The sequence below is a fragment of the Cyrtonyx montezumae genome, unplaced genomic scaffold, assembly GCF_038088225.1.
Source record: "Cyrtonyx montezumae isolate F1298 unplaced genomic scaffold, pur_monq_1.0 scaffold_10, whole genome shotgun sequence".
Lineage (NCBI taxonomy): Eukaryota > Metazoa > Chordata > Aves > Galliformes > Odontophoridae > Cyrtonyx > Cyrtonyx montezumae.
This window is the reverse complement of record NW_027071826.1, coordinates 50,108,931-50,135,522: the sequence shown is the minus strand read 5'-3', so window position 1 is coordinate 50,135,522 and position 26,592 is coordinate 50,108,931. Positions and strand designations below refer to the sequence as shown.

Below are 26,592 nucleotides of genomic sequence, written 5' to 3'. Positions count from 1 at the left end.
GCTTGCTCCCCCCATGCCGAGTGAGATAAGGGAGAGAATCTGAAAAAAAAAATGAAATAGAACTTGTGAGATGAGGTAAAAACTATTTAATAAGATGGGAAATGGAAAAAAGGATATTAGTTATGATAATTAATTACCCAAATCAAGTGATGCATAAGCAATTGCTTGCCACCCACCGAGTGATGCCCAGGCTGTCCGCAAGCACTGCTCAGCAACACGTGAAAATATTGCTATATTGTCAGCATTGTTTTCCTCCAAAAGCCAGACACTGTGAAGGAAAAATCAACTCTGTTCCAGCTGAAACCAGGACAGAGATTTTGAAAAAAGCCTAAAATGACTGTTAGAAAGATGTGTTAAAACATTTAATAAGCCACGTCTTAATGACAGCCTGTAACATCAAAAGGCTTAAGTGGGAATGAAGATTCAATTTGCCCCATCATCTTTGCCCACTTTATTTACCAGAACTCAGAAGTAATGGTTACACCATGCAAGTGGTGACAGACTTCTTCTGAGGTGCTGAAGGATCACATCAAAGGAACCTGAATAGTGATCTCTTTATAGTATTGACTTTTAATAGAATGTCTTTCTGAGAATCTTGTGTGCAAATTAATTTTATTTCTTCTACATATTTTCTTTATTTATAATGATTACTTTCAAACTGGAGAAATCCAGAATAGTGAAGTCTCTGTTCTGTTCACAGGGATAAGCATGCTGCATACATACACAGGCTCTTTTTTTGGTACATTCTCTTCCAGACAAAATATTTGAACTCTCTGAAGTAACATTATGTAACATAGGTACCTATAAATTACAATGAAATTACAGTTTTAAACTCCTGTTTCTTCTTTATTTGATGATAAGGTTAGTTTCTCTCTCCTCTTGCTGTAACTCACTTTCCAGAAGTCTGGAAGCAGTCTGTTTGTCCAGCTGTCTTCCTTTCTGCTTCTTGAAGAGTGCTATTCTTTGAGTGCCTCAGTCTTTCAGCCCTTCATAGGCATCCTCTTTGATAGACACTTTGAAGTCTGACTGCAAGTTGTTTTCCCTGTTGTTTGGTGTATACAGCTACATGAATTAATTTGTTTTAAATTGGCTCTTGATTGTCTTGTGTTTTAATGCAGCCTTTTGCCTGACACAAAACAGTCAAATCAACAGTAAAAGTAAAAACCTTGTGAATTAGAAATGATGACAAAACTCACAGGTGTCATAGAAGCAGACTTTCAGTATAATATTTTTCAAAAGCCTGTAAATCCCATTTCCATAGGTCACTTAGATACTATTTGATTTTTTTTTCTTAAAGTCACTTTGAGGCCTCAATCACTGAACTTCCTTTAGTGTGTGTTACATTTACACACACACACAAAACAAACAATTAATCTCTTAAATTGCTTAAGGCATACCTCGGAATTTTTCCATGTGCAACCCTGGTGTTAAAATTCAGATGAGAGAGACTCTAGTGGTTATACCATTTTCAGTACTTTTCTTTCCTATCTAATTGAATCATAGAATCATTAAGGTTGGAAAGACCACTACAGTCATCTAGTCCAAGCATCAACCTGCCACCACCATGCCCACTAAATCATGTCAGTCAGTGTGACATTGACTCTTTTCCCATGATGAGGTCTCCTTTGAGCCTCTTCCTCTTCAGATTGAACAATCCCAGCTCCCTCCCTCAGCTGCTCCACACAGGACTTGTGCTATAGACTCTTCAGCAGCTTCCTTGCCCTTCCTTGGGCATGCTCCAAGGTCTCACAGAATCACAGAATTTCTTGATGTCTTTCTTGTAGTGAAGGGCCCAAAACTGAGCACAGTACTTAAGGTGCAGACTCACCGGGGCTGAGCACATAGAAATGATCAAATCCCTGCTGAGTTCACTATTTCTGATACAAGCCAGGATGCCATTGGGTTTCTTGGTTACCTGTGTACACAGCTAGCTTGTGTTTATTCAACTGTCCATGGTTTCCTTTGTGCAACTTATGTACATATGTATGTACAGACATGTGCATATGAGTTTGTTTGCACACAATTATACTTTAAGAAATTAAACGAAATTAGAAAAAATCATTCTTAAATTACTGAAATTTCCTTGGACAACTGATATCACAGAATACTAGGTTCTAATGCTCTTCTACTATTTAGGAACACACTGTCAAATATGCTACTTATTGAAGGGTATTTGGTTTGTCTCAGGATAACTCATTCAGCACTTGAACAATCCATCCAAAAAGAGAGATGTGATTTTCCCTGTCACCTAAGGTGGGCTCTTCATCTTTAAAGTTGCTGGCTACCAGTAGTCTAGTTGGCACACAGTTGGCGAGACCCTTACCTTCTGTCTCAGCAGCTACCTGATCTGTGACTCATCAGTGGTTAAATTTACCATGCTAGATCAGCCTTGTGTTTCTCTAGAGCATTGTGCTTAGTACTGTTGCTTTCAAGGACCAATTAAATGCCTGTGTTAGCAGCACATAATAATTCTGTTGTCATTTGTGGGTGTGTCTGCCCGTGGCTATTTCACGTTCTAGTTTGTTTGTTGGTGTAGACAAAACCTTTTAATCTTGGATTCAAAAGTTGTAAATATGCTATATTGCTATGATGTGTTGCTATTCCTACTATGAGAACTTAAAATGGCAAACTAATACAGAATTCTGAGGAGTTCACGCAGTACCACTTAGTTATTACATTACTGCTTAAAATCATTAATAGTAATAATGATATTAGAAGAAAAAAATATTTTTGCTTGGTTGTGTCATCACCTTTCACAGAATTGTGAAATGGCAAAGGTTGGAGAGGACCTTAAAGACCATCTAGTTCCAACACTACCACAGGCAGGAATGCCAACCACTAGATCGAGCTGCCTGTGGAAAGTTGGGCCCCCTCCTTTCATCTTTTACTTCTGAATTAGTAAGAAAACTGTGTTCCTTTCATAAGTCTACCTTTCTGGTAACTTTGGAAACTAGTAGTTAAGTTGATGGGAAGGAGAAGTTAAAAATCTTGGAAAAAATTGTATTCATATGGTTCTCTCCTTGTGCCAGTTCCGAAGTTGTATTTTTTGTTACTATCAATCAGAATATGATCTGCAAAAGAACCCCTCCCTCCTCACTCCCCATAATTTCCTAGACACTGGGAAGTCTTCAAAGGAGCTCACTTAACCATAGAGGCAGGTTTGCAAAAAAACTGGCATTATTGATTCTTGTGCTCATTGATGTGTCCTAGTGTCTTTTTTTTAAGCTTCTTGAAAATAACTGCTATGCAGAAGAGGGACTATTCGTTCTTCTAGTGGGACTACAGCTTCATAGTACTGCAGTGCATTTGCCTTTAAAGAACTAAACTGAATTCTGATTGCAGATGGCTGAAAAACTGGGACACAGCAAAATTAGCAGCAGTAGTAATAAAAGAGACATGTTTTGCTATCTTCATATATTCATATATCGTGAATAATGACTTCTGAGCTGAGCATTCATTTACCTTAGTTTCAGAATTTCCTGTGACAGTGGAGATCTGCAGTCATGAGGTCTTTTAATTAAAAGTTCTAATTAGCCAATGTTGTGTCTGTTGGACTGTAACATGTCTGGGGGGGGGGGTGCACAAAATATTAAGGTGATTTTTCACTGCAGTCTTCAGTTTCAGGAGCCCTCTGCCCTGGTCTGCACGTGTGTATTTGTAGAGCTTGGGAAGCAGCATCAGTCAGTGGAAAGGTGTGTGCTGAAGGTATTGTCCTTAAAGTAAGCTTGGGAGGGTAAGCATGTGTTGCCCTGTGAGCTGCTTTCCTTCCAGTTACTTGGTTTTCTTTGTTGCCCTGCTGGCATTAGGCTCTGAGATAGCTATTGCTGCAGTCTGTCTGTGATTTAGCAGTCAGGCTAGAGCACTATATCTATACACTAGAGTGTATAGATATACGATATGTATGTTCACAGTCTGAAGGGAGATGGGTTTTCCTAAACAAAAGATAAGACTGGAAAATGAAGAAAATCACTCTATACAGAAAGTGCTGTGAAGCCCTTGTGAATATTTATTGTTGTGTACAAATGTATGTGTTTATTTAGCAGGCATGAAGAAGACCTAGTTCAGAAACAGAATTTTCAGAGCAACATTAAGTGGTCTGCAGAGTATCTTTAAAAACATTTTTATAGCTGTAGGAATGTCCAGGTGTATCACTTGAGAAGGAAGAACAGTTGCTATATTATCTGTGGCCTGTAAAGCCTCATATTGGGGTTCTAGATGATAAGATGGGTAAATTTTTCAGTGTTTGAACTCTTAGAGTCATTTCTTTCACTGTCCAAGTTAAGATGTCAAAACAGTATGAAATTATGATGTATCATAACAGATGAGACTTGTTTGGCTGAGAACGTTTTGTCTTAGTTCAGATCGCTACTTCATCACTTAAATTTGTCAGTTGATTTTTCTGCATAATCATTTGTGATTCTACCAGAACCTACACTTGAGAACAGATAATCAAGTAATACTCTTACCTGCCTTTGCCCATGGGTGGCTAAGAATGCAAATGATCCTTGCTCCTGGCCAAGCTGCAGTTATAAAAAGAGTTTGACTACTTATTCTAAATCAAGGCTAGCTCTATAGCACATACAAGTATTTTCAGTTAATTCTGTATTCTCTTTGCTCAATATTTTAAGGTGTAAATATGGGCTCCTGGACAAGACTGGAAGGAGATCATAAGATTATTTGGATTTGCAGTATTTAATTTGCAGAAAGCCATTCAAGTTTTCAGTCTGGGTTTTCACAGAAGTTGGAGCAGACTCATTATTGCTAGTAGAGCGATGGGATCCAGGAAAATGAGTGTCTGGTGAAAGCCAGAGAACTGAACTGCTGGATTAATTCTCTCAATTAATGGTTCTCCCTCTTTTTGATATTAATGGTGTTTTTCTGCCAGCAGGTGGAGGTGATTTTTCTTTTAATTCTGGCATAGGTGACACATTTGGCTTGCTGAATTGATTAATATCCCCAAACAAAAGCTTCAGTGTTTACTGTTCTAGAAAGAGGTTTGTCAAATCCAATCAATCATTATGTTTATGTAGCAAATTGTGTTTGAGATACACTGAGATACATACCTGGTCTGTAATATTTTTATGAAACAAAGCATGGAAATTTGGCCACGTTTGGAGACCATTACAGTAAAGAGAGTTGCTAAAACAACGTTTGCAGCAGGAGGATGTGTTGTTATATCTTTAGTAAGTAATTATTTTCTCTTCATAGTAGAAATGATTTCTCTGTTTCTGTTAGGGCTTTCCTTTGTTGGATAATTTGTTTGTCTCCTCTTGTTTAGCACCAAATTATAGGCTAAGTGTTCTGGTAAACTGCTAATTGACGTCATGATCGTTTTGTATATAGGCACTGAGGGTGTCCATTGAGACTGACACTGTAGTGTTTTTTGCTGTTACCAGGTTAGATGAGGCTACTCTTCTAGTTTGTTTATTTATTTATTTATTTATATTGCACTGGACAACTGTAACCTTTTAAAATGATAAATGAGGATTTACAAGAAAGGCACTATGTTTCTTTTTGAGAGCAGCTGAAAAAAGCAAGATGCAAAGTGTGGCACAGCAGGGAGAACTCTAATAAGCCATCGCTTCCCGGTGTCTTCAAACCTGCTGCTTTGCATTTCATTAGCAGCAGTCCAGCTAGCAAGCTGTAGAGATGTCAATGGTCTTGAAGGTGACTGAAGATTCTAAAGTCTTATTCCATTTGCTGACTATGGTATGGTTGCTTTCTAAAACACGTGCTTTCTAGCATTTCCTGTACTTTAATTTAGTGCTATAGCAAAAGTTTTAGAACTTGTTAGGAGACCTTCCTCAAATGAAGTCTAAAAATATCATTGTAAAATGAACAGATCTAAAGAATTGTGATAGTGCATGTGAGCAAGAATTCTTGTTCTTTAGGGTGAGTTGCTGCTTGTTGCAGTAAAACACTTTAATTCATGAGTTGTGAAGAATTCTCTAGACACTTTATAAAGTGGCAGCAATTGTTTTTATTTTAAAATTTGCCATTCATTAAGATCTTTACAAGTAGTTCACTAAAATGTAATTGCTATTAAATCTCTGACTGGAAAAACAGTAAAGAGAATTACTGTAGACAGCTTGGAATATTTTATAAAGGACTTCAGGCTTCTTGTACTGTAAGGAAAAGGAAGTTAGCGTTAATCTAATGTGGTAATGGTATATTTGAGGAGTGTAAATAGAAATTCCTTTGTGTGAACACATCATCTCTGAAACTCATCTTTGCCATTTTTATAAGGAGAGTCTGATCTTAGTATATTGATTATTTCTACAGGCCACAAGTTTTGTTTAACTGAAAATACCTCTGCAGAAATATCTTCACGTGGGCTTAAAAGCAAAAACTTTTCCTTTCTCTTTCTGCTTCCAACATCCTTGAAACATGGGCCTTTATTCCTTTATCTGATTAGGATGGTGTTTACTGAGAACGGCAGTATAGCTTACAGAGAAGCTGGGTTACTGTTTACTCTGTTAATATCTTAATGCCATTAAGCTTGTGTTAGTGGCCTCCATTCCTTCGATGTTTGCTTCTAGTGCAATGGCTCAAGCTGCTGACTCTTACACTGACTTTATTGTACACGTGAAGTTAGAAATAACTTCCTGTGTTTCAGCTCTTTATTCTGCAGATTTACACCAGAAGTGCTTCCAAGTCAAAGCTATCTACCACACACTTCCATGGAATTTTATGTGTTCGGGGAGTTTAACGAATGATCTTCATTGAGAAGGGAATTAAGAAATTGCTCATTCCATATGGTAATTTCTTCCTCAGCATATAGAAATTCCCATAGTGACATTCCAGAATATAAGCATCTAGTTTTGCACATCTGATTTTTCTGACCTGGAAAATGTATGCTGTATCACGCACAACTCCCTAGTAAAAGTAAAAAGCAGATTAAATATATACACTGTTGGAGATCCACTTAAGACAGTGTTGCATTAAAAAGGTGATGTGGCTTAGGTGTTCTGTAGCAGTAACCTGGGAAATCAGATAAACAAGCAGTTCAAGCAGAATCTAGTTAATTACCCTTAAGTAGAGTTCTGTTGTCATAACAGAGTTAAGCAGAATGGAGATGTGTGGGGGAAAAAAAAAATCTATTGATACATTCTGTTTGCTATGTTTTTCCCCGCAACTGTGCCAAAAACTTGAGTGTTTATCTGTAGCTATAGTCTAGTTGAACTCTCCGAATATGAGGGAAAGCTCCACACATTTCATAAAATAATCCTAAATTTGAAAGCTTTCAAAGTATTCTTTTTTTTTCTAAAGTATTTTATGAATGGAAATCCTTTATGATACCTATTCTTGTGTCATAGCTACTAAAGTCTTAAACCAAACTGTAGGTGAGTTTGGTGCTCTTTACGTTTGAACTGGTAGAGCTTTGCTGTCTCCTGATTTGCTTTCCCCAAAGATTGTTCTCATTAGAACAATTAGGAAAAATAATGTTGACAACACACCATTGTTTTTCTAATTACTGAGCAATGTTTACACAGAGCCAGGGACACTTCAGCTTCTCATAACTGTCTTGCAAGTGGAAAGGTGCATAAGGAGCTGTGAGAGGACCGGGGCAGTTCACCCAGACTGCCCAAAGGAGTATTCCTTACCACATAGTGTCATGCTGAACTGTAAAACTGGGGAAGTTGGCCAGGGGTGGGTGGCTGCTGCTTCCTGGGGACTTCCTGGGCAGGGAGTGAGCAATTGCAATGTGCGTCACTTGTCTTGTATATTCTTTCATCGTTAATAGTCTGTAAAGGAAGGAAAAATAATAAACTGCCTTTATCTCAGCTCACAGGTTTTAATTTTTTTTTCCAATCCTCTCCCCCATTCCATATAAAGGAAGAATGACTGTCTAGTGATGAGCTGCCTACCAGATTAAGCAAGAACATTTATGAATGAATGTGTAATATTTCCTTTTTAATTCATGGAAAAATAAGAAAATTCATGTGCGTATAAAACATAGTTAAAATTTGTTATGACAGTGGAATCGATGACTTGAGCTTATCCTTGTATGCCAGCTAAGATGGAAAGGACGAATGTTAGTTGTTCTACTTGGGAAAATGTGCTAATTCTATTGTATAAAAACAGTCCAAGGTAAATGTTGAGAAATGTTTTTATGAAACTGCCATCTTCAGAGAAAATGCCAATATGGCGTTCCTATATGTTTGTTTACTTGTGCAGCTAAGAGGGTGTGTATTTCTACACAAAATGGAGAAAAATGCTTACTAGGAACTTTATAGTACATTTACTGAATCAAGTCAGCAATTTTACTATGGTATCTTTTATAATTTTGCTGGAGATTAAGTGAATCATAACTCAAGGAAAAGTTAAAAACAAAGAAGCAAAAAACAAGCAAAAAAAAAAAAAAAAACCTAACAAACAAAACAAAAAAATTCTGAACAGCATACATCCATGAACTTAGCTAAGAGTTTCTCATCTACTGCCTTTGACATAGTGAAAGACAGATATGTGGAACACTCAACCTGGAGCTGACTTTTTACCTATAGAATCACAGAATGGTTGATGGTTGGAAGGGATCTCTGAAGGTCATCTGTCCAAACTCCATGCTCAAGCAGGGTTGCCTATAGCAAGTTGCCTGGGACTTGTCCAGATGGCTTTTGGAAACTGAATTTCTTCTGCTTGAATGCATGCAAGTCATTGTTCCATATAACTGTTCCCAAGCTACAAACCCTTTTCTGGGCATGGCACGCATTTAGTTATTTTCATTTTATTGCTTGCATGCATCAGGCTTATCATTACTTGCTGTTCTATACAAGCATTGAATTAAGGTTGTATTTCTATATCAGATGGTGTTGTCTAGTAAGAAGAAATAGGGAAATCAGGAAGTCCTGGTATAGGAAAGCTTTTCCTGCAGGTTTCTGTGAGACTGAAACTTAACTCGGTGCTGAAGTTTTTGGGAGCGATTTACTAGTATGTTATGCAAGTCTGCTAAACATTACTCTATGTGGCTGGATTTTGCTTGAAAGGATAGAAGATGGGAAAGCTCAAGAGAATGACAAAACCGTATTTCTTTTTTACAAAACAAACAAACAAACCAAACAAACAAAACAGCAAAAAACTAAAAAATGTAAACTCCAAAAGAGTAACTTTTAAGTATACACTACCTTTAAGCTTAAGTACTTCAAATGCATGTACGTAAGTTTTTTCGTTATCAGTTTGGATAACTGTGAATCTCACTAACATTTAGTTAATTTATCTTGAGTAACTAATTACCTTGCATGATAATTTTAACATTTCTGGTTTCAAATCAGTACTTCAGAGGCACTTGTGAAGAAGCAACAAAATTTGTTCAGCTAAGAAAAGCCCAAAGAGAATACTTTTTAAGTGAGCCTCCTTATTTGTAGAGTGAGTTCTGCTTTCTCATCTTCTTATCCAAAGATGTCTTAGCTCACAGTAACAGTAGAAAAGAAAGCAAAAAGTCTGAGCATTGTGTTAATTATTTTGCAGTGAATCCTTCACAGCACTCTTTTGTACTTCTGTTCTCCTTAATGTGAGCATTACGGAAAGTGGTACAAGGATGCAGCTGACTTAACATTTGTGTCATGACTCCTTGTAAAGATAGAAAATTAGCTCAACCCTACTGAAGTGTCTAGATTTGTCTGTAAAAACAGCTGCTACTCTCCATAAACTAGGTACAGAGCTGAGATTGAGTAACTTGCATGTTGATACCTTCAGCAAAAGGATCTTAAGATGACTGTCCCACTATTAGATCTCTTCTGTGTGCTTACAATTAGATGAGGTGAATCCTCCTTTAAACATTCATCGGTCTAAATCTCTTGAAATCAGTGGAGCTAATTATGTAACAGGCTGGCAAGTCTTGTGCTGTGTCTTTTAGCATACAAATGAAGTTATTGATGATTTTTCCTTGTATGAGCTAACTGATGTTTTGGGTTTTAGCTTTTTTAGGTTAGCTACCACAAGAATGCATAAGCTTTATTGTTAAAAAATATACAGTTCTGGGATGTTTGTATCAGTGTTTTAGCTTGATTATTATTGTTGATTGTAGGTGTGAAAGTACAAGAGAGAACATAGGAAAAATGGTCTACTGTTGAAGTCTTACTGTTCTGTGTTCTGAGGAACTTTTCATTATGGGTTTCTATTTTTTTCCTCTCATACTTTTGTAAAACTATCATTTTTTTCACCTAGAGCTGCATACAAGGACTTTAACCTCTGACAGTTGAAGGGGAAATAATAAGAAATTACTGAAACTTGTAAAGAAAATTTCTTTTGATTGTCTGTCACCTCCCCTGACTTTAATTTGTACTTGTCCTACAAAGCGTATGAATAAATGCTTTGACATAATGGCTCTGTATTGTAGTTGCATCTATATTAATCCATCGTTTCACTAGTGGTTAATTGTCTTTACTGTAATGAGCTTTCTACTTGGAACACTAAGGCTGATTAAATAAATCCCTCTTAAGCATTAGACTTACGATAGGATATACACATTGTAATAATACCACAGATTCTAAACCAGGAACTACGTAAAACAAGCAAACAACGTGTTTCTGTGCAGATTGGGTATTTTAATTCATATAAGAAATACAGTAAGTGCTGCCTGTTGTCATTTGGGAATTTTGAGCAATAAGCCATTACAAGTGCTAAAAAGCAGTTCACAGAAGTACTTTGTTTCTAGCTTCTTCTGGCTGCTAGGTTCTTATGGAGTAGTAAATTGTGTTTGTTTATTTTGTACAGATTTCTTGGAAGCACCGAAGAAATGATCCGTCATGTACCTGCCAGAAATTTTTCATTTTAGCTTTTTGAATCCTAAAGCTGTTGTGGTGCTGTTTGGCATGTAATTTGTAAGTAGGTGTGTAAGAGCTTTGTGGTGGGTGTTATCCTTCAAAAACTAAGGAGCTGACAGGGGAGCTGCAAGAAAAACCCCACCCTCAAAACAATACTAGAGAACTAATAATGGTATGGATAGGAGAGTTTTGTGTGGTGTTCTGTGATTTTGGAGCTTACGGTGAACAGGAAATGTTCTATGTGTTGTGCAGCATGGGCTGTGGCAGCATGTCCTGCTGCATTTCCAGCGTGAGCTACTGGTTTGCAGCATACAGTCAAAGAATACTTCCCTTACCAACGTGATCACTTTTGCAGAGAAGGATATACGTATGAGGTTAAAGCATTTCCTTCTCCAGTAGTGTTGGAAAAGTAAAAATATAAAACACAAAGGGTCAAGACCCTTGACTTTAGTGGGAAGCAGATTTTGGCTGTTATGTGTACCTTTAATGCAATTTGGGTGTTTGCCATCATCTGTTTACATAATCAGGAGAGGAAAAGGAAGTCACTCTGAAAACAGCTTAATTGGACCAGAGTTTCTAGGGCTACTGCTCTGGTGCCTTTCACAACACTAAATGGCTTGTTCATTCCATTAAAACTGGAAAAAAATTATAAAAATAGAAAGAAAAAGAAAGCATTTAAGTGCTGCCTCTTAGAAGAAAATTATAACATAAAGATTATGGAAATATTTGATCTTTAAAGTTTTCATCTTAAGTCCAAACTGGGCCAGAAAGGTTGAAGTGTGCACCGACCTCTCATAAGCTTTAGTGTTAAGTGTGTCATTTCTTAACCACTAGGGATTAAAGTAGCAGCTGTTCTTTAAGCCAGTAGCATATGCTAGCATTTTAATATACGCATTGTTTTAAGGAGGAGAAAAACCCACTAAACAAAGATGAAATAGAAGCAGCTGATATACTATAATTAGTGTATTTAAAAATTCTTTAAATAGTCTCCAGCTTTCTTGAGATAAAATGAAAAATAAATTCTTTTCTAGGTAGTTAAGGTTACATATTGCTGGATGTAAATTAATCTGCCTTTTTTAATTATTAGGATTTTATATTGCTATCATCTCGGTAAATGGAAGCCTTAACTAGGCCAGGTCTCATTGTTCCAAGCACTTAGGAAAGATACAGTCAGTAAGTACCTGCTTCCCAAGATTGTAGACTGCCTGAAGTATGCAGTGGTGACCAGGGCACCAGAGCTAGTTGTGCTGGCTTGGATACCAGGAGAGCAACTGTGTTGTGCTGCTGCTGTGTGCCTGGACTGACCAGGCCTGCACTCTCTGCTGGCAGCTTTTTTAGTGTTGGCTGTTTCTATCCACCGGTGTGCTGTACCAATAGTCCAGCCTGCTATGCTATGCTAGTTGGGTTCCTGTTTATCAGGTTATAAGTAGACCTTTAAAATCAACTCTGAGAAAGGTGGTTCCACAAATGGCAGTGTGAGCCTGAAATTTAGAAAGACCAGATTTAGTGAAGTTCTGTAGGTCTGTATGGGCTTTTAATACAAAAATGAAACAATCTAATGATCTGGTAATGATAGGATGATATAAAAAGGCCTGTTCTACAGAATGGCATAGTGTTATGCACAGCTGGCAGTTGGTTGTCACAGCTTGTTACCTGCTTGGCCATGTCACATTATGATTTTCAGTATATTTGAGGAATGAGAGAGTCTGAAGGTCAGATAAGTCTCACCTCAGTGCCTTTTTATTAAGTATTTATCTTTTCTCTTTTTTATTTCCCTGAAGATCCCTTTAAAGGTGTTATTTTGTTTTGTTTTGTCTCAGATGAATGTTATTCATTCTATTTAATTCCAGAATGGCACAATTTGGAATTGGGAAGATTCAAGGGAAAAAAAAAAAGGCAAAAAAACAGAGAGAAAATTTTATTGTGCAATGAGTGCTTTCAGGTTGAGTGGACATATACTCGGAGTCATATGGACAATTTAAAGCAGGTTGGGTCCATCCACATATAACTGTGCTTGTATACAAACAGTTGCTGCTCGTTGTACAAGACACTAGTTCAGGATGGGTAAACTGTAAGGTTAAAAAATATGGTATGTTAACAAAAAAGAATTCTTTCTTGTCATAGGATTCATTTAGTCTTTTAGTAAGAGTATTTAGTTTACGGATGTCACAGGAGGAATTGATTCAAACTGAATTTAGATTCTTCCACAGCACAGGTGATGGTCCTTAGGCTGCCGAAACTTTAATCTGAAGGCTTGTGAGCGTGCATCTGTTTTTTCCACAGGACTTCTTCAGTACTGAATTGTTTCAATTCATGGTGTTAGAAACTTTTAACGGTATTAAATGCACCAACTGGAGGGAAAAAAAATCACCACCACCATGTATGTAACTATGTTTGCTGGTGTGAAATTAAGGTCGTCCAAGAAATTTGTAACTGGTCCCACAGAGAACAAATAGTCTGCCTGTTTTTCAGGGGCAGATGGAGTGTATGTGACATCATGACCTCATTTAATTTCAAAAGTTTTGTTGATTAGGTCAGATTATTAAATTATAGCCTTTTTTTATTTGTACCCCAGTTGAGGCTTTCTGCCTGTTAGTTTGAGTTAGAAAGGAGAGAAAAACATGTCTGTGCGATAACTGTGCATTTGTATTAGGACGGTGGACCTTTTTAAAAAACAGAACAAAACAAAACACCTTTTCCCCCCCCCCCCCTTTGGCTGCCTGTTCCTAAAAGATGCAGCAAGATCCTGTTTTTTGAATTTTGATGGTTAGGGATAAATTATGTCGTTAAAACTTGGCTTTTGGTGAGTAAGTAAGTATTGCTAAATTTCTTGGTTTGTTTATGTTTGAAGAAGTGTAGGCTCATTTTTCTGTGGAGAAAAAGGTATTGGGCTTTTGGTGCAATGAGTCCAGAAACAAGCTAAGCTCTTTGCTATGACATTAAGTGAGAACAGCAACTCTACAGTGGTATAGCCATTCACGACAGACTAAACATGTCCCCAAATATGATGGAGACTTCTGAGGATATCATGATAGAAACAATTGTGTTAAGAAATTATTGTGCACAATTGGGGCTATTTAATTGAAATCTTGTAAAGTCACCAAATTTTGATGTTGTTTAAAAGCAGAAAACTGTTTTGGTTATTTCAAGATTGGCAGCTGCAGGTGTGTGAGACTTCATCATAAAGTATTTTACATTGTGATAACCATAAAAGTTGTTATTGAAATGAAACATTTTACAAACATCAGGGGGTTTGCAAAAATCTATCCTTTGGCTTTATTGAATTTCTCACCTTAGACAGACAGCGATCGATGTACTGACCTTGTCTAGTGGGTTTTTCTCTAGATTAATGTCTTTTACAATTTTTCTTTCAACCTTCATTCCTTCTTTAAGTTCTGTGAGCTAGCTGTCAAAGCACAGAGATATTCATGGATGATAAGCCCTTGAGATTTTTATCCCAGCAATACCTAGACACGAATAAATTCTGAGTTTCAAAATGAAAGTAAACTGTAATGAATCCCCCTACAGACAAAGTAAAATAGTGGCTTTCATTTCCCTTCTGATTGCAATATGATGATACTCTCAGGGCTGCTGCAGTGTTAGCCTATGTAATTGGGCAGTATTTGACTGTAGCTGCTGCATTTTGAGACTCCTGACTTAATTAAACAGTGTGCAATCACTTGCAAGAAGGTGTGAATCATCTTACAAAAAGATTTGAGTTTGGTGTTAGTGTTTTGGCAAACTGAAAAATCAGATCATGCTCTTTTGCTGAATGGATTTGGGAATGAAGTGTTTTTTCAAGGGAAATAAGCAAAAGAGGGATGTCACTATCTCTATGGTATCATTATTAGTAAAGTCAAGTAAGGAAAAAGCTTGCCTACATTTACATTTCAAAGAAAATTCAGTATTTTTTGTGTGAAGTGTTGCCTTTATTCTTCTTAACATAACTGGTACTAATTGGCACAAAATAAAAACTGGTCTCTAATTATGTTTATAACCAAAGTCCCGTTTGTGTCTGCCTAGCACAGGGGGCAAATTGGTGAGATCTGTGTGCACAGTAATGTTGAGACTTGTAACTAAAGCCTCAGGCCTTTGTTTAGTAATACTGAAGGCTTCTCAAAGACAGTTTTCTTTGAACCCTCATTTTTCCTTGCTGTTTTCCCTGAACCTGTTCTTTTCAGTCAGATCTTGCAAATTCTTCAATCCCAATAGCACTGACATCTCCAGTGGAAATTGTATGGCCTGGATTCCATTTTTCAGAGCTTAAAAATAAATAAACAAATAAATAAATAAATAATAAAATATATACACACTCTAAGAAATGAATTATTTTATATTTTATATATTAATGTCATTTACAATTGTTCACAACAAATGAAATGATCTTAAACATTTTCATAATTCAGTTTATAAGGAAACACAACTTCAGTATTAAGGGCAACACAGGGAACGTACAGGCAGGTTTGTTTGGATTTAACTTTATAAAGGGTGTTCTGCTGATAAATGAGCACACAGATAATCTGGAAGAAATTGTTTCTAGCATAGGTAGAGGTTGTTTAAATATTAAGAAGGCACTTGCTGAACTCAGCATGCAGTGTTCAGATGTGATCTACCATCAACACACAGGTAAGGCTCTGCAGTTAGGAATATGTTATCTTGTAGCTGTCTGAGATGTCAGCAAAGATGCACAAGCTCAGTCTGTGACAGTAGGAGCTGAGCTTCTGTACATTTTCCCTTGCTGAAGAGCTGCTTTTCTTCCATGATCTCTAACTGATTCTGTTCGCTTTCTGTAGAAAACACTAGACCCTTCTGGTCACCTGTTGCCTCAGGTGCTATTAGACTGCTCCCCGTGTTTTTCCAGTATTTCTACCTTGAAATGCCAAGAACTGAATCATTCTGTAGTTCTTGTGAGGAAGCTTGGATTAAAATGTTGTGGTGTGCTTAATGGCTGTGAAAGAGTGGTTGTACTCTAGAGTGGGTCAACGAAATGATTTCTCTGCACTGTATCGATAGATTGAGCTTTGAATGATACTGTCTTCCTGTTCATGTATACCAGTTCGAGTTAAGAATCCCTCCCTCTCATACGTATACATTGAATTCAGGAGCATGCATTGATATTCATTCACAAGTAGATTCATGCCAGCATTATAGTGTTTTACCTGGCATCTCTGAATAATTAATGGCAGACAAAAAATAAAAAAGAGAATTGTACAGTGGAGATCTGTTTGGAGTCCCTTGAATTTTAATCTCTATATCTGGATTTATCACCAACTATTCAATTTCATCTTGGTCAGTAAACAAATCCTCTTATTTCTGATCATCACCACATAAAATTACTATTTTCACATAAGACTCTAAAGCCAACAGAATGAAATTCTCTTAAATATAAATGCTTGGTAAATAATTATATTTCAGCCGGGAACCGCAGATTAAATTGAAGGCAAAACTTAAAGGCACTAACTTGTTTCAGTCACATAACATTAGTACATGTAGTAATTCTATTTTTCGCTAGGTGGTACTGACACTTGATATTCAAATCATTATGCATATGTGTTCTAATATATATTTTTTGAAAAATACACTGACAGAGACTCAGATTTTATACCATCTAGATTCCACAGAGACAAAAGCAGTGCTGTACTGTAAACTGTAATGCTGTGCAATCAATAACATTGTATATATCAGGAGTTTAAATGGATGAATGACTTGCTTGACTTCCTTAAAGTGGTCTACATTTGGCATCACTTCTATTCCTGATGGGAATTTTTCTTAGAACAATTGCAGAAGTCGTTGAGCATGTCTGCTCTGAGGTCAGAAAAGTAGACAAGCTGGCTGAGAGTGATTTGGCACTAGCTGTAAGGTAATTTTGGCAGGAAGTGATATGTCAAATTCTACAGGAGAACTAGGAAGGGAACAGTAAATTGGTATAGACAAACAAAGGAAAAATGTGCAGAATGCCTCACATATAGCTGAAACAGCATTTATTTTGGAAAAAAAAAGTATCAGAAATCAATCCTTTCTTGTGCATTTTTATAATTTGAAGAGGTAGAGTGCTTCACAGCTGCTTTATCCTTACTTTAAATTAAAAACAATAAATTATTTTAGAGATGGCAGAAACCTGTTGTCTTCTGAGTTTCTTGTCTTCATTATTACAAGCTCTGCAATAAATTAAGATTTAAGGTATTTGTGTTTTGTACTTAGTGTTTGTGCTTGTAGTGTACTTGTGTTTGGAGGCCTGAGAAGAAGGAGAAGACTGACAGTAAAATACAGGATTTTACCTCTTTTTGTGTGTTTACTTTTGTTTGCTATAGTCTATTTTCCTTTCTCTTTCTTATGAGCTGAATGATTGTTGCAGCTTATTGGTCACAAAACATCTAATCCGTGTCCATTTTTATTGAATGATAGCAAATAAAATGAAGCAAGCTCTGTAACTTTTCCTAATTAGGATTCATTTCACTGCTGTTGTGTGTCAGAGTAAGTACTGCATTTAATGTCCTGATATTCCAAATCTCGCTGTAATGAGGACTGAATCTTTAGTCCTTGCATGCTTATCTCTGTCACTCTTTCCAGTATGGAGAGACAGGTACATGAATGAGGCAGGAGATTAGGATGGCACTTGTGTTTTTATTTTTTCTTTTTTTCCTAGTTGTGAGTGCCCTCTCCATGCAACTATTTGCAGCAGGTGAGACCCTTCTGGAAGCAGTTGAGCTCAACTCCTCCTGTCATGTGGATTGAGAGACTGGAAAAATGGACCCTATGGTGACACCATCCTCCCCTGATGCAGCTCTTAAGTTAGCATCAAGACCATGCTTCATACTTAGGGCTGCCGTGATTGATTGAAACCTAATCCAGCTCTCAGTGAGAGATTTCTCTCAGCTGCAGACTAACTTAGATTTTTATGATATTAAAATTGAACTCTGAATTTCAATTGAAGATACTCTAAAGTAGTGCACACATCCTCCTTGGCCTTGAGGAACAAATTTGAAATATTAATTTGAACAAAATCAAAGGTGAACAGCAAGTCTAGTGCATCACCACTGCTTTATGTGCACTCTGTATTTTTTATTTAAACAGTATGTTGTTTTAAAAGTGCCCTTAATTTGGCCAGGATGGCCATTTAATGAGTAGACTAGGTAACTATGACTAGATAAACATTAAATGGAATTATCTGCTCACAGCTGTAGTTCCAAACATTTGAATTTTATATTCAGTGAAAAATAGTATCTCAACCTTGGAGTTCGGCTGTCAATCTGGAGTTTGGAGATTGGTTTCTGCTAGGTCTTCCTAATAAAATACAGATTTTGCTTGTGAGTGATAGAAAAAGATTTTATAAAAAGAAATTCTGGAAACAGAGGCCCAAAACAAAGCTCAATGATTGCTTTGATGAAAGAAGATACCTTTATTTGGTACTTAATGGCTACAAGAGAGTGTGGAGAGTGTGTATTACTTAATTAGTTTCTATTCAGACAGTAATTGATTTCACAGATTCGTATGGCTAAAGAAAGTGTTCATTAGATATTATTTGTTGGAAATGTTTACAGTAGCATTTTTCAGGTCTGTCTACTATGACATTAGACAATACCTTTCGTAGGTCAGTAAAAATTAAGTTTGAGACCCTCAAAGATGTTTTTTTCCTATGAGTGTCACTGAGGATCGAAGTGTGGAGAATGTACTGTTAAAAGTATAGATATATGTACTTGGAACTTTGAATTCTACATAAAATGAAATAATATTAGAACTTATAAACTTGATGAAAGTGAGAGGTAGAACACTTTAAGGAACGTTTAAGTTACCCTGTTTGTGGAGAACTCAAACTGTTAACAGCAAGGAAAAATACCACTGAAGTAAGTTGGCAATGGAAATATTAATAGGACAGTGAATTAAACTGCTCTTGCTTTTAAATAATTGATGAGTAGTTTGCACAGAGCTGACTCAAACTCAGAGTTTAATAAAAAAATATTCGTGGATGTCTGTGCCTAAAATGCTGCAATAATGTTTTAGCTAACTGATACAAAAAAGGGACATACTACAGCAGGAATCTAATAATAATAATAATAACAGTAACAGAAAATCAAGGACTGTGTTGCATACAGCTCTCTGCTTTTCAACTGTCAAACTGTGTGTATAGAGGTGACATTATTAGCTATAACCACCTTGACTTTTCTTTGTTTCTGTTTGTGGGAGGACTTAAGCTTTATTTACTACTATGTTGAGCATTTGACATCAGGGACAAGTTTCTGTGGCTTCAGTTGATATGGAATGGCTAGAAGATGGGTTGGATTTGATGATATGGGATGCTTTTGAAAGTGCTATTGTAGGACTCAGAGTCTAGGACTCAGAGTGGTAACATCATAATGGATCTCCAATTTTTCGTCCATGGAAAATCTATTTAAAAAGAAGCACGAGTTACATTTGTCAGCCCAACATGCCTCAGCATTTATTCACAGTTCAACTGTTTTATTGATGCAATGGTTCTTTTAATGTGTTTTCACTTTGCATTTAAAAATGGTAGCTGAAAGAAGTGCTTTTTATCAGGCTTTTTAGTGGCTGTGTCAGCAAACTTCTGTGAGTTTGGCTTCTGAAAATGTTCATGTAATACTTGCTGTGTAAAGTTGAAGTCAACCCAAGGAAAACAGGGTCCATATTTTTGAAAAGCAGATTTGTGTGTGATTGGTTGTAGTAGAGGAAGAGAAGATGTATCCAGTTCTGAGACACTAAGGGCTGTTCGGGAGTAGCCAACGCACCAAGAACAGCTGGCTGTCCTACCACCTGAGCTATTGGAGGAATAGGCATTGGTGTATTTGTGTTGTGTTGTTCTGTAGGGAAAAAGCAGAAATGAAGTGATATTGGCAACTTAGATAATGAGGAATTGTGCTCTATTTTTAGAGAGACAACTTCTATTTGAAATGTACTTTTAGAAATAAAACAACTGTTTGAAAGTGCAGGAAGGAAAAGAGGGGCTATGTGCAGCACCAATTCTGTCTTCTGGATGTGTTTACTCTTATTGTGTCCACATGCTTTATTCCATTCCTCCTGAAACAGGAATACACTACTTACTGCTGTTTTTCTCATAAGGAGCAGAGATGGTTGGATGTGGATGGCACATGCCTGGGGATGTCTCTAAGGGTGCTGTGAATTGAATCCAAGTCTCTGGACTCTGAGGTTGATATATTTAATTGCTGTCACAGCTCTTTCTCTACCTTTGAGCTATCTTGTGAAACCATAATCATGCTAAAGTAGGCTTGTCTTTCTGTTGCTTTCTAAACTTTCTGCATGTATCTGGGCATTGTTAAACTAGTTAAATAAATGATGTGTGCTTTGTTATGCTCCTTGTCCTCCCCCTTTGTTGAATTTGGAGAACCTTGCCTTGAAGTGCATATTTTGAACTATGCTAATAAGTTTTCTTACTTGAAGTAGGTTTCTGTCAAACTGTTGAACTTCTTTGAATGGTGAAATTTGGTTTTGTTGGGATGTAACTTGAATCTTCACCTGTTTTATAAATGTTTTATAGTAACTGCTAACAGTTTTTTGTTTTGTTTAAGAAGTATTACCTGGTTACCAACTTGTACACAGAGAAAGCTTCTGTAGGATATCAGATTAATGATGGAGCAACTAATCTACTTGGGTTTGTGAAGCTACTTCCACATTACAGTAAGCAAGCTATTTGGATTGGCAGCCTATTAAAAGCACAGAATGATCTTCCTTTGTAGTTTTTTTTTATTGTTGTTCTTGCATCCTTGCAGTGGATGTTTTTGATTGCTGTATCTGAACCATATAAAGTATCTGTGGTGATATTGCAATAATAATTTGTTTAATTAGGAGTATACTGCATATACATTCTTTTTTAAAAGTTATCATGACAGTTATTAATTACATTAACTCAGGTTTCTAAAATACTGAATTTTAAAATAGCTACATGTTTTTTCATGATATCCAGTGTTCCTTTTGAACCCTGATATGCCAGGGAGCAACAGATGATTAAAAATATAGACATCACTCAACCACCATCCTTTATATAGATTAAAATAGGTGAATGAATGAGTGAGTGTGGTCTCCCATAGCAGGAATTTGTTTTCACGAATAAATAGATATGCATCTATTGTCTCTGTGGTGAAGCTGATCAGTATAATGGAAAGAACCTTAAATATTTAAGTTCTGCTTCGGTTAGGTAAGTGGGAGATATCTTTGCGTTCAAAGCAGTCCTAGTCTTATTTTTCACAGTGTTCCAAGTTATTTGTTAACAATGATCATTATGGATAGGCAATAACATCAGGTGGACGCTTCCAGTCATATGGAATGCTTTCATATGTTGCCATATTAAATAAAAAAGTGCAACAAAATTGCATTTGTGTACGTATGCAAAATGAAAAAACTGTGCTTATGAGCAGCTTCTTGATCAAGGTCTTGTCAGTTAGGCTTCCCTCTCGCAAAATGAGGAATTGCTCTTGCTTGCCTGATGAGTGAGGTCTTCAGTTCCGTGTCACTTGTCCTTTTCCTTTGTATTGATTTTTGCTTCCATGTTACACTAACGACTAATTTTCTGTATCTTCAATATCTGAATGCAAGAAAAAAATATTTTTTAGACATTTTCCATCCAAAGTTCTGCTTGGCGTGTGTTGTTTCTTGCTTTATTACTGTGGTACCCAGTCCTTTGCTTGCTGTCTTATACCTTCTTACAGTGTGCCAGGCACGGTGTCATTCCTCTGATTGGATTTACATCTCCTTTGATGTAAATTGTTTTAAAAGAAATGCAAAATAGTATAATTTGGCTAAAAGAAATTGTTCTTTATGTGTTAAACTTACTTTGGTAATAATAACTGAAATTAGTGAGTTTTTCCTGTGAGCATTGCAGTGACTGCCTTACTGCTGTCTAACCCTTTTACCACTGAAAAGCCTAATAGGCTGGTATAAGTTTTTAAGTAGATAGAAGTCTCTCAGAATAGAGATGATTGAAATGTGACCTCATTTTACATGTGATGCAGTAGCTGTGATTAACAGAGAATGTGAAAAAGTAGAGTGCTGCACTAATCCTTTCATTTCCCTGTTATAATTCTGTGGAGAACTGGTGGAAAAAAAAAAGTTATATGTACATGTATTTAGATTTAAATTTATTTCTTGAAATTAAAAAAATACTAAGGGAAAATTCAGAACAGTTGGGTTCACTAGGTGGGACATTTTTGCAGCAAATTATTCAGTATTTGTGGAAGAAACTACTAATTTGGATGTTATACTCTGTAGATACACAGGCTGGTGTATTTTGGTATCAAAATAGAAAATGTGTATTTGTTGTTGCTCAACTCAACCACTGGTATTGGTCAACACCATGTTATGTTCACATCTCTGCCTTAGGAAAGTCATGATGGTTGTTAAGGCTGCTTGTATAGCACCAACACTTTGTTAATATGCATACTTGACTGGTGTTTGTATACAAATATGATTGACAAACTTTTACATTTAGGACATGATTTGTACATTCTCACTGAGTACTTTTTATATGCATGAAATTATTTGCATACTGCAGGAATTGATATATAATCTGCTTTCCTGAATCCTGCGGCAGGTAAGCTTTAGGCTGAGAGGAGTTGTTGTCTGTATATGTTGAGCTTTTACTGTGGCCCATTTGTGTAACTCAGTTGAACTCAGATGCATTTAGCCCTTCTGCAATCTATGTCCAGGGGTGACTTTGAAGAGCCATCAGTTTAGCTGGAGAGTGTTTATTTTGCATTGGCATTATTGCTTCGCAGTGCAGATACTTATTTTAAAAAAGCATTGACATCAGTAAGTCCCCAAGCTAAAAATTCTGAGAGTAAAATTTAAGTAGCTTGTGTTAAAGGCTGCAGTGTTTCAAAGGAAAGATGGCTTCTGCAAATGCACTTTTAGCTTAGTTAATGGCTAACATATCCCAATTTGATAGGTAGATTCAGCCTTCTTCGATGCTTCAATGATGCTTCTTATAGTTGATTGTTAATGATTCTTCTTCAAGACTCCTTCTATCCCATTTACATTGTGAAGAAATTTGAGAAATTTTACATTTTGAGAAATGTTTTCCCAGTGCTGAAAGAAGAATTCACTATTGTATCTTTTTAATCTGATGATTGTTTTTTCTTACTCACTCTTCTCTCATATTTATTTACTCTTAATATATTTTCTTTCCATTTCATTTTAGCATTGGTATGTTTTGCTGATGATTACCCCCATGTTATATCTGGAATATTTCTATTGCAGGCCATAGGAAGTCATACAACAGTGAAATAATTAAATTGCTGAGAACAAATACTGTAATACTTAAAATAAAAATGCAATCAGAGCTTTCTTCATCTTGGAAGATAATTTCATTCATAGTGTTTTAAGCATATTAGTTTTTCAAGTTGATAGTCCTACCTACTAGCTTTCAAACTCATGGATGTGCACGAAGACTTAATAGAGAATGTTTTTATCAGTATGTACATAATTCCAAAAAATGCCACTGCGTTATAGAGTAAGCAGCTGAACTTTGTCCCATGGTGGAATGCATGCTTAATATGGTTTGGTGTGATCAGACACCAAGTTTCCTGGTTCCATAATTGATTTAGCATAGTGACAGCATTCAATTGCACTGAATCTAAGCCCTGAGCCTTCCTTTCTTTTGAGTTAAATGCAAACTTGTCCTAGGTTACAAATGATGAGTATTTTTTCTCTTGTTCTGTCTTTCCGGATTTGCTAATGCTCCTCCAGCTGTCTAATATATCAGTCTAATTTTCTCAGTAATTTTAAGGCAATTCTGTATCTTCTGTTTTCTTTGAAAACTTTTGAAGATAAGGAGTATGTCTTTTAAGTTTCACATCTGCTGTACTCACATAGTTGTTAGAAGAGATTTTTTTTGTTCTATCCATTTCTGTGTTTCAGTTGGTAGTATCAGTGTCTGGCATGGATGTATAAAAATGCATAGACCATCAGTAGCACCTGGAAATACTGATAACACAAGCAATATTGTGTTTAAAATACGCTGAGGATTGAAGATAGGTAAATTCCTATTCATTCCATTGTAGTTGAGATTGATGTCCATGGTTCTTTAGGTATAGGGTTTTTTTGTTTGTTTGTTTTTTCCCCACAGATCCTACTTGAAAAATTGTGCTCCAGAACCCACTTAACCCCCCTAGCAGAGCCTTCACATATTTATATAACTGTAAATTGTAAATTTACATAAAAAGCAGTGCAACAACTCCTCTTGTAGTCTAAATAACTTTTAAATAATAATATATACTTATTAGAGAACAGCATTATGGATCTGAATATTAGATGTATTCAGTAATGGCATTACTTTTCTTGATTTTCTGTTGATAGTTCTTGACATCCATTCTGAAAGTTCTAACCAAAGCTCTTGCCTGTTTTCTTGTTGGAGCATCCTGGTGTGGGCAGAGTCCAGCTCCAGTTTGCTGTGGAATACACCGAGCCTTGAACAAGTGGAAGTTGGAGAATTGAGGAGACATTTTGTTGTCATTTATCCCAGCTGGCAGCTCAGTGCTGCACAGCCATTTGCTCACTCCCCCCTCCCAGTGGGAAAGTCAAACTGGTAGGTTGAGATAAATACTATTTTCTTAGGGGGATGCGGAATAGAGAAATAATAGTAATGATAATTTTATAGATACGTATATGTTTAAAAAACAAATGATGCATGATGCAATTGCTCCCCAATCACCAACCAACATGTAACCAATCCCAGTGAAGCAGCAGCCCACTCTTGCCAGCTCCCTCCATTTTTTTTTTTTTTAATTTTTTTCACATGATGTCACATGGCATGGAATATCCCCTTGTCTAGTTTAGGTCAGCTGTCCTGGTTCTGTCTCTTCCCAGCTTCTTTTGGCTCCCAGTCCTCTTGCTGGCAGGATGGTATGAGAAGCTGAAATGTCTGTGACTCTTTGCCACACTGTTCATCAGCAATCCAAACATCTGCGTGTGATCAATATGGTTTTTCTCTTAAAGCCCAAAAATAGCATCCTACCAGACAATATGAAGGAAAAAGCAGCTCCATCCCAATTGAAACCGATGCACTTGGCTTAGTTTATGAAGTCCTGTCACATAGGATAAAGTTGTGATCAGTCTTTTCTTTACTCAGAGGTGATCAGACATGTTTTCTGTCAGAGAATATATACCTTGTTTGAAAATCCATGGGGTGTTATGTATGTGCATGGTCAAGGAGGTATGATGCCTAGAAGATCTTATTGTGTAGGAGAGTTTTTGGCTTTTTCTTTTATGCTTTTTGCTTGCATGCCTCCTGAGACATTCAGACCAATGAGAGCCAAGAATGCTGTAGCCTTTCAGTTTTTTGTTTGTTTGTTTTTTGTTTTTTAATTCATCAGTTAGGTTGCTTGAAACTCTTCTATGGTTTAAGGTAAATGACTAGTCTTAGCAAATGTAACTAAAACCTTTGCAAGTTTATTTTTCATAACTCTTGCATTTCAGTCAACAGAGTAAATAATGGATCTTGTGAGGGAAAAAGAACGTGTTTTTTTCTTTTTCCTACTGTCAATTTATTGGAGTCCACTTTCTGTTTTTCCTTGGTGAATTAGTGTGAAAATGGTCTTCTGTATCTCTGTCTTTACTGGAAACTTCTACACAGGAGGCATCATTTGTCTCTGTCCTCATTCCCTTCTGATTCTAAATGCAACGGGAACATTTGCAAAGAGTAAATCTTTTCAGTGTATCGACAAAGCTGCTTCTGTAATTGTGTTAGCTGAACCAGACAATGAGGCTGAAATCCTTCATAAATTAGGGTTTATATAACTCTAACCCAATTCCTAGCTAAACCTTGCAGACTGAGCCAGAATAGGGAGCACAGGTTATTGATGTGCTTTGTTGCATTCTGAGATCTGTGGCCTAGTGCACTAAGTTTATTTTTCAGCCTGCTTTGACCAGTTTAGTTCTGTGCTGATTTACAGTCATTTTCCTGCAGTAGTATCACCTGCAAGAAAATGCTGAAACTCTGGAGTAATTTTTCAGTTCATTGGGAACCGTACTTTTCTTTCCAAAATACCATTGTAATAGCATGTTCCTGACTTAACCAGAATTATCCAAAGTCAGATTCACAGTGAGCGAAATACTCAGCACCAGTTATTAGAACAGAGGAGCTGGTTCGATGATATGGATGTCTCAGTGGGAGTGAAAAAATTGTACAGCTTGTTATTTAAATAGCAGAAGTTAAATGCTTGGTAAAGGTATTAAAAAATGGAAGAGGGGGGAAAGGAAAAAGGAGTTTTATGAAATAAAATCACATCTGTGTGTAAGCAGAGTTTTTTCAACTTCTGAAGACAGAAAGCATTAATTGGAAAAGTCAAACTTATTTTGGGGGGAGTTCTGCAGTTGAAGAAATGTGAATCTTTCTAGATACTTTAAGTTTGTAGCTGTGTTTAAACTGATCCTCAAGACATATAAATATATTTATATATGTTTATACACACACACACGTTATATATATATATATATATATATATATAATATTTTCTCAGAAATTATTAGCAGTTCTGTGAAATGACATGAGATCCTTGTGAGAGTTAAGCTGCTGAGCTCCAGGCAGCATATAGTGTCAGCGTACTGCTCTGAAAGCAGATGAAAAAGAAAGTTCCATCTGACATCTTGTCAAAGTTAATCATATGGCAAGTGGATTTGCTTTTTGAGAAGGATGATGATGATGCTTTTTGTGGTCTGACTTAACAAAATATTAGGAAATTTATACTTGACGTTTACAGGCAAGATGAGTAGAATGTTCTGTTACAAGCAAGATCTATTACATGTTTTAATGAATATTCTGTTGTTTTTATTAGTTACTGGAAAGCTGGGTTTTTCAGGTTTT

The 26,592-nt window shown here is 36.5% G+C and overlaps 1 protein-coding gene across 2 annotated transcripts in view; it reads left to right on the top strand.

Annotated features, from left to right (window-relative positions):
- GALNT18 (polypeptide N-acetylgalactosaminyltransferase 18) overlaps positions 1 to 26,592 on the top strand; it is a 205,572-nt gene that overhangs the window by 13,605 nt on the left and 165,375 nt on the right. The window lies entirely within an intron of this gene.